The sequence below is a fragment of the Lithobates pipiens genome, unplaced genomic scaffold, assembly GCF_037356315.1.
Source record: "Lithobates pipiens isolate NorthernLeopardFrog02 unplaced genomic scaffold, aLitPip1_a1.2 Scaffold_10, whole genome shotgun sequence".
Lineage (NCBI taxonomy): Eukaryota > Metazoa > Chordata > Amphibia > Anura > Ranidae > Lithobates > Lithobates pipiens.
In genome coordinates this window covers 169,805,749-169,814,964 of record NW_027507686.1, presented here as the reverse complement: position 1 = coordinate 169,814,964, position 9,216 = coordinate 169,805,749, and the positions used below count along the sequence as shown (strand labels likewise).

General features: G+C 41.4%; 1 long non-coding RNA gene across 1 annotated transcript; it reads right to left on the bottom strand.

Moving 5' to 3' along the window:
- Positions 1 to 400: 400 nt before the first annotated feature.
- LOC143942241 (uncharacterized) lies at positions 401 to 869 on the bottom strand. The gene is made up of 2 exons (XR_013264734.1): positions 746 to 869; positions 401 to 604 (listed from the first exon to the last, which is right to left on the bottom strand). It is a non-coding gene; the product is annotated as an uncharacterized LOC143942241 (long non-coding RNA).
- Between the last annotated feature and the right edge of the window lie 8,347 nt (positions 870 to 9,216).

Here is a 9,216-nt window from a genome sequence, read left to right as displayed (position 1 = left end):
AATGCCGAACACTAATGAACGAGCGTTAATGAGCGTTAATGAGCATTAATGAGCGTTTGTCGTTTTTTGCCGCTGAAAAACGGCACTTTGAACGCGAATTTCTGGCGTTCAGAAAAAAGCCCATAAACTCCACTGCTCATTAAAGCTGAAAAACGTCCATGTGTGCATGGACACATAGGCTAACATAGAGTGGAGTTTATGGGCTTTTACAAAAAACGCCCAAACGCCAATAAACTGCAATAGAAATAAGTTGGTCCACACTATCCCAGAGACACATTACTGTTAAAGGTACCTCATCCCCTAATAATTCTATAAATATTGTATCCAAGAATAGGAAAAGGGGGGGGGGCAGGGGATTTTTTTACGGTACACTATATAAAGAAACAGAGATTTCTTAAAAAAGAATTCATAGCTTTAATATTGGAAATATGTTAAAATTATTTTGGAAAAACCAAAATAGCAAAAATATAATAACAAATACACTTTTTATACAAAAGATTACATGACACAAAGTATAGGGGATCCTGAAAATGTTAGTTGCTGAGAATGATCATGTGTCCTCCCGACATGTTTCGCGTTTTTGCTTCTTCAGGGGAGTATGCAACTAACATGAACATAAACACAAAAAAAGGTTTAAGAATACAGAAAATACATTTATGCCATACAATTGGATACACATAAATTTCAGAACATTAAGTATGAAATTGGTCTCAATTCGCTCAGTTCAAGGAGGTACTATGCTTACCCAGGTATAATCATTCCCGGCATCGCAACCCACAAGCCAATAGATGGTGAAATAGGTGGCAAGAATTGGGTGACAGGATCAAATGCTAAAAACAACCCAGCCCCAGGCAGGGCATAGATGGAGGTAGACAAGCGCTACAAAGATCAAAAACAAAATCCAGATATAAGTATCAAGTTTACAAATCCAGCACAGGTATTGAAAAATGTTAGTTTGTAACAGAAAGGGTAACTGATATCAATCCCTAAATTATAAGAGGGAATTGGGGCTGAAAAACAAGCCTCCATAGTAGAACATGAGATACTCATTATCAAAGAAATAAAACAATTGATTTTAATTACGCTTGATTGGTAGCTTGTAAAAAGTGGCTGCTGGGGGTATACTACCAATATACTGTTAAAGAAAGCGAAAGGAATAAAAATTATTTTTACCTGCAGTTAGAGTCAAAGATGGAAGAGTTAATTCCATATGATAATATTGGTGCAGTACAAATGCAACAGATTACAAAGAAAGAATCAATTGATTCAGTGTGGTATTTTGTAAATTACAGAGTACAGCGGTATGCTGCCACTGCCAGGCTTGCTGAACCTACAAGCAAATAAAAAGAAGGATGAGTAGATATGGGTATAGAAAGATGAGAAACAGTGTTGTAACAGTATGAAGTTCAACTAAAAAAAGTATATTTACCAAAGGGAAAGTCAGCGTGGCGGTAGTATCTGTGCTGAACCTGCACTACAGATGAAGTGACAGCGCTGCCTTTTGTATCCCCCATCCATCGAGCCGGCGTCTGACGTCACCGGCTCGATGCGGACAGCCATAGGTGGAAGCAGTGAGCATGTGCAAAGCCTTCAAAGTCGGCATTTAAACTACCAACCCCATAATGCCTCAGTGCTGACACGAGGTTCATTTGGATACATGCTGATGGAGATAGGGCTATGCTAGCTCTCCGCCCTTAAAGGGGCGGGAAGACACAAGCCTGCATAGAGGGCAGATAAAACGACGACTGTCATGGCTTTTAACCCTTGAGGGGATTACATGCTCCCTTCCACCTCAAATCGGGAGCCGTCTGGGGATATGACCCAGCGGCGCCCTTGGGTGTCCATATGCCCTTGCATACTTGGAGCAAGGGAAGATAAAAAACAGAGGATCCGGTCCCAAATCACAAAATAGTAAGGCTTAGGAATGCGGTGTAGGGAAGGAGGGAAAAAGCAAAGCTCCTCAATGTGGGTGGGACTCATAGAGAGCAACAGAGATCCCCAAGTGTGCAAACCATGAAACCCACCTTGGGCCAAGCATAGCGAGACATTGAACGGTATATGTTACCTGTACAGCGTTAATAGTAATTAGAAATGACATTTTTTGATGTACAGAGGTATTTTTAAATATAACATAAACATATCAATAAAGAAAAATAAAAATAAAAATAAAATAAAAAAATAATAAAAAAACAAAAAGAAAACCAAATAAATTGGGGAGAGGGTGGGAGGAATAGAGGGAAGGGGGAAAGGATAAACAAAAAGGGGAAAAAGGGATATCACTTCTCTCTCTTCATGCCAGGCTCCACGGGGGCTCACAGCTGAGGTATGAGGGTTCATGAAACAAAAAAACAGAGATTAGCTATAGAAAAGATCTGTAGCTTATATTTTCATTGAAACCAGGGTATTTTGTGGCTTTTAGGATAAAGATCCACTTGGCTTCAGTTTGTAAGAGAAGCTTGTCCACTGAGCCACCTCTTGAGTTTAGAGGTATATGGGCCAGGGCTGAAAATCGTATCCAGTTGGGGTCAAAGGCATGATGGGTGCCTATGTGCCTGCTTATGGCTGTAGTAATTTTTTTATTGAGAATGGGTTTGATGTGGTCTTTTATACGGATAGAAAATAGTCTTTTGGTTTTACCCACGTAAAATCCTCCACAACGGCATTGGGTCAAATACACAACGCCTGGAGTGGAGCATGTAACGTGGAATTTCGAAACAAACAGGTTGCCATTTGGCAGTCTGATCTTTCGAGAATTATATATATAAGGACACATGTCACATTGCCCGCATGAATAAGTGCCTGGATATTTAGGTTTAGTTTCACCTGAGGAGTCCTGAAAGTGACTTCTAACTAAGCTGTCCTTGAGTGATTGAGGTCTCATATAGGTGATTGATGGTACATCGTTTATGTACTGATTAACAATGGAGTCGGCTTTTAGAAGAGGCCAGAACTTATTAATTATAGCACGGAAAGAATGATGTTGGTTAGAGTATTTGGTAATTATACGTACTTTATTATCAAAATTTTTTTGTTTATTAGAGAAGAGAAGGGAAGTCCTATCTTTATTTTTTACTCTATTATATGATTTTTTCAGAGATACATGACTGTATCCACGTGCTATGAGTCTATTATATAAGTCATTGGCTGCAATCTCAAAGTCAGAGTCAGTACTGCAATTACGTTTGGCCCTTAAATACTGGCTATAAGGGATGCTCTTAAGGAGAGGTTTTGGATGAAAGCTTGTCGCATGCAAGACTGTATTGCCTGCAGTGGGCTTTCTGTATAAGGCAGAATATACATGTCCAGTGGCATCAATTTTAATGGTTAAGTCCAAAAATTCAATAGAGTTTTGACTGTAATTCAACGTAAACTTTAAATTGAATGGATTCACAGAAAGTAAATTGAAAAAGAGCAACAAATCTGATTCTGATCCAGACCAAAAAAATAAAATATCATCAATGTACCTGTACCAGGCTATGATGTTACTTAGAAAAGGGACGAGGTCTTCACGTGCGAAGGTATCTTTTTCCCACCCCCCCAGGTACAGGTTGGCATACGATGGGGCACATTTAGTCCCCATCGCAACCCCCTGCACCTGGAGGTAGTGGGATTGGTTAAATTGAAATACGTTGTGCTTCAAAATAAAATCCAATAGCTTCATAACAAATTCGTTGTAAGCAAAGAAGTTTGAGCCTCTTTCTTGCAAATAGGAGCGTATTATTTGTAAACCTTTGGTATGTGGTATAGCGTTGTACAAACATTCCACGTCGATGGAAACCAACCAGGACTGTGCCGGTAGGCTGATACCCTCGAGTATCTTTAGAAGATCAATGGTATCCTTTACATAGGAAAAAAGGGAAATGACGTGCGGTGTAAGGTGTTTATCTACAAGGCTACTTGCATTTTCTGTCAAACTATCACAGCTGGAGATGATGGGACGTCCCGGAGGGTCAGTTAGAGATTTGTGCACCTTCGGAAGGGCATAGAAAGTAGCAACTTTCGGATCTTTAGAATTTAGAAAGTTCCATGTGCCTTTGTCTATAGTACCTGATTTGTATGCATTAAAGATAATCGAACGATATTGTGTGTCAAAATGAGAGATTAAAGACACAGAAATTGGTCGATACCAATCAGAATTTTGAAGAATCTTATTACACATAGTAAGATATTGTGAGGTATTCATAATTACGATGTTTCCACCTTTATCCGCAGGTTTTATGACTATATTAGGATTAGTTTTAAGTTGTTTTAATGCCGTCAATTGATTATGCGTTAGATTATGTTTCTTGGTCAATGGAAAATGCGTCTGTTCGATTGCCTGGCAAACTTGTTGGGTAAAAGCCCAAATATTTGGATTTGTATTTAGGAGTGGAAAGTTTGTTGACTTAGGTTTGAACATTTCTAAAGGAGGGAAAGAAACTGACTGTACCGATAAACCAGTGGAAGAGATAGTCATCTCATCATCAGGGGGTACTTGGCCCTCTTCCCATAAATCCATCAAATTGGAGAGGGCTTGTTGATCAGCACTATTTACCTCATTGGTGAGTTCCGATGTATTTATTTGTACAGTAGGTTGATTGGGCTTATGGAAAAAGGTTCTAAATATCAGTTTTCGTGCAAATAGATGTATATCCTTTATCAGAGAAAATTTGTCCGAGCTTGAATCAGGGCAGAAGGTCAGTCCTAGTTTCAGAACATCGAGTTCATGACTCGTGAGCACATAAGACGATAAGTTGACTATAGATAATTCATTCCCTGAATTGGATTCTGGATTAGTAGAAGGAGATTGGGTTAGGTATTGGGTGGTTGAGGGGGTTCTTTCCCTAAAAAAATAGGGGCGATTCGGAGGTCCGCCGGTAGGGGAGCACCACTAGGTGAAATGATGATGTCATTGGTGTTGGTGATGGGTAGGGATGATGTCAAAGGAGCTGATTTAGTGAAGGAAGACGTGAGAGTGGTAGACATAGAAGTGTTACTGGAGGTGGAGATGGACAAGGATGTGTTACTGGGGGTGGGAGTGATGAGAGGTGGGGGTGGTGGTGGGTGATGAAACATCATTAGAGGACGAACAGGGACATGGTTGGAAATAGGATGAGTTCGAGGTGGTAAAGGGGTACTGAGGTTTATCAGCTTCAGTGTGCATGGAGCCTAAAGGCGACATTCATAAGAAAATTCAAAAAGATTTCTTAGAAAACTCCACTTACCTTTGCTGCCGCTGAATTTTCTGTGGTAAACCAACAGACCCAATCTTCACCCTTCATCGTGGGTTCCGTTAGACCTTCAGGAGCAGGGGATCCTAGAGGAAACCCACAATCTTGGACCTGCAACAGCACCATGCCAGTAAAAACTTTATGGCCTTACTACCAAAAAGTACTGGATCCCAGAAACCAGCTCTCTAAAAAAAAGAAGCATTCACAGGCAAAAACCTTGTTTCTTCGGATACGAGGCACGGGTACCATTCGATCTGGCCAAAAAAGACACTTTGAATGGATCCGGTCAGCATGGCTAGCCCTAGCAAGGATTTCTCCAGTGCAGCTCAACACAGCACATCTTTACTCGTGACCAACACCTTAGACATTGGCAAAAAAACTGAGGTACTCCCAGTAGTGGGAGAGGTTATATAGGGAGTGGACTTTTTGTCTTAGGGTGTGCCAGTGTCCAACACCTGAAGGTGGCCTTATAACCCACATAGTAACTATTATGGCTCTGTGTCCCCTGATGTATGAAAATAAATGGTCGCTGGAGATACTGTATACCAATTAGGCATGAACATACATGTCTGAGTCCCCCAAGTGTGCATGTGCTATGCAAAGAGTTTGCAGGCAACCTTAATGGCAATGTTAACAGAGGAATCGGACAGCAGAAACAAATTAAAACACAAAAATATGTTTTTTTAACCCTCTTCTTAGAGCGTCAGTCCACCCAAAAGTGATATTTAGTTACAGCTAGAGTCTCCATCTGTAAGGATGGCATTCTGATTATGACTGTATGGGGGGCAGATCTCTCACTAATCACCAATGTAAGGTGTATTTTTATCACTGCGCTTGATAATTAGGTAGACCTGAAATTTATTTCAAGGACTCCTCCAAGGTACAAAGGTTGAGGCCAGGTTCACACATATGCAAATTGGATTCAGGTTTCCCTACATCCTATTCGCATGAAAGGAGAGTGTGACTGTCTCTCAATGAGTCCTGTGTGTCTTTGCTTCTGTTTCAGGTGTAAATTCAGGCTAAAATTCAGACGTGATTCGCACCTTAATAAGTGAACAGGGAGGCACTGGACCCCATGCTGTGAACTGTGGCGACAGCATGTGTATTAATGGATATAAAACAAAGACAATTCCATAGTTCATCTCACCAACCAGTCTGCTGTCCAACCAAATTAACCTGTTTAACCATCTGTTAAAAGCAGGGGTTTAGTAAGCACACATTTGCAAATGCATGTGTTAGCTGCAAGGCCTCGTCACGGCACCCTGCGTTGCTTGCAGTCCTAACACTACAAATTTATAAGTGTCTCTACAGTGGAAGCACATGCATGGAATGGATAGATGTGGACAAGTGAGCCTGGAGACTGCCCAAGCCCCCTTAAAGGAACAGGAGCACACTGGACACCCAGCAAGAGCACAATGGTAGCAAAGGTGCCCAGTGTGTCCCCAGACCATATATACAAACAGTAACAAAAGACTGGCCACTGCCCACACCTATAACTGGCCTTCACAGTGAGAAGCCCATGGAGGGCATATACATATAAAACAAAGACAATTCCATAGCTCAAGTCACCAACCAGTCTGTTGACCAACCAAATTAACCTGTCTAACCGTCTGTTAAAAGCAGAGGTTTAGTAAGCACACACTTACAAATGCATGCGTAAGCTCCAAGGCCTCGTTACAGCACCCTGCGTTGCTTGCAGTCCTAACACTACAAATTTATAAGTGTCTCCACAGTGGAAACACATGCATGGAATGGATAGATGTGGACAGGTGAGCCTGGAGATTGCCCAAGCCCCCTTAAAGGAACAGGAGCACACTGGACACCCAGTGGGCTCCTCACTGTGAAGGCAAGTTATAGGTGTGGGCAGTGGCCAGTCTTTTGTTACTGTTTGTATATATGGTCCGGGGACTGGGCATCTTTGCTGCCATTGTGCTCTTGCTGGGTGTCCAGTGTGTTCCTGTTCCTTTAAGGGGGCTTGGGCAGTCTCCAGGCTCATCTGTCCACATCTATCCATTCCATGCATGTGCTTCCACTGTGGAGACACTTATAAATTTGTAGTGTTAGGGCTGCAAGCAACACAGGGTGCCATGAAAAGGCCTTGCAGCTTACACATGCATTTGCAAATGTGTGCTTACTAAACCCCTGCTTTTAACAGACGGTTAGACAGGTTATTTTGGTTGGTCAGCAGACTGGTTGGTGAGTTGAGCTATGGAATTGTCTTTGTTTTATATTTTTATGCCCTCCATGGGCTCCTCACTGTGAAGGCCAGTTATAGCTGTGGGCCGTGGCCAGTCTTTTGTTAATGTGTGTTAATGGAGCCTGAGCGAGACTTACAGTGGTGCTAAATTAAAATTATTTTATAGTCCACATATTCTGTATAACTTACATATAAGTAATACAAATACAAAAATAGGCAATATTTAAAGTGGTTGTAAAGGCAGAAGGTTTTTTTTCTTAATGCATTCTATGCATTAAGATATAAAACCTTCTGTGTGCAGCAACCCCACTAATACTTACCTGAGGTCCACCTAGATCCAGCGATGTTGTAGGAGTGTCTCGGGCTGCCTGGGACTCCCCTCCTCATTGGCTGTGACAGCAGCGTAGTGCCATTGGCTCCCCCTGCTGTCAAAGTCAGTCAGCCAATGAGGAGAGAAAGGGGACGGGGCTGGGCCACGGCTCTGTGTCACAGGGAGCTATGGCCTGGCTCGGGTGCCCCCATAGCAAGCAGCTTGCATTCAACTGGAGGGAGGGGCCAGGAGCACTGAAGAGGGACCTGAGAAGAGGAGGATCTGGACTGCTCTGTGCATAACCACTGCACAGAGAAGGTAAGTATAACATGTTTGTTATCTTTAACAAAAATAAGAACGATTCTTTATTATCACTTTAACATAATAATGATGGATTATTTTTAAAGTGAACGACCATAATAATGCAGTATGCTCATTGTGTAATTTCTGCAATAACACTGTCTGTATAAACAATGGCCAGATATGCTTTATATGGGTGGAAAAGGGTTAAGATACAGGGCTATTTTAGGCGCAGCCCTTTATCCGTATGGATTTCAATCACCTTTTATGACTCGGTCTGGTCCTGTGTTTATAAATCTGCCAGGTTCCTATTCTGTGTTATTATATCTGTACATTTCGCTACAAAATGCGTGGCAGGGCAATGAAGGTTTACATCCCATAAAACAAGCCACGTTTTAATGCGCAAGTTAAATACTTCACATGACATTCCATTCACAAATATTAGTGCTGACTCTGTGGGCGCCTCTCAAGAACAGCCAACACTGAGATGAAGAAAACAGAAGGGCCTTAAAACAAAGATCCAGATTTAGTAAGATATTTGCTGCATGAATAGATATTCATCAGAGTTTTGTTACTGGATGTATGAGTGCACAAAAAAAAATTCTGTTCCATTGCATTTTTCAGTTTGAAGACGCTGCAGAAACTCATTAGTGACCACAGGTTTTCAATACAGATCTGTACACAAACAGGATTTTTCCAACAATGATATTACACACTCCTTGTTACAGATCACTGTGCGCTGCTGGAATGTATTTTTTCTCATTCGTTACATATTCACTATGCAACACGCTGCATTGCCTTATTGTGTGCAGCATCAGGGTAGCCCTTTACCTTTGAATGGGCTGACAACCCAACTTAATGCACAGAAAATGGATGTGACCCTTTTTTTTTTTTTTTTTAACAGAGCACTGTGGTGTGGATGCATTGCTTGCTATTGTAACAGTACATTGGGGTGGCATTCATAATAAATTATATATCAATACAACATGATTTGCAATTTACTGTATAATGTGGTAACCTGCACTAATAAACTGCATGTAGCAGTACCCCTGTAGGGGCTGCTGACAGTTGTGGCACACCTGTCATCCTGCCAGCCTGGCATTCGCTTCTCAATCACCTTGGAGACAATGAACAGTCCAGATGTTTGTTTTGTTATTTTATTGAGAGATTTGAACTTGAATAGGCATATGAGTATATGG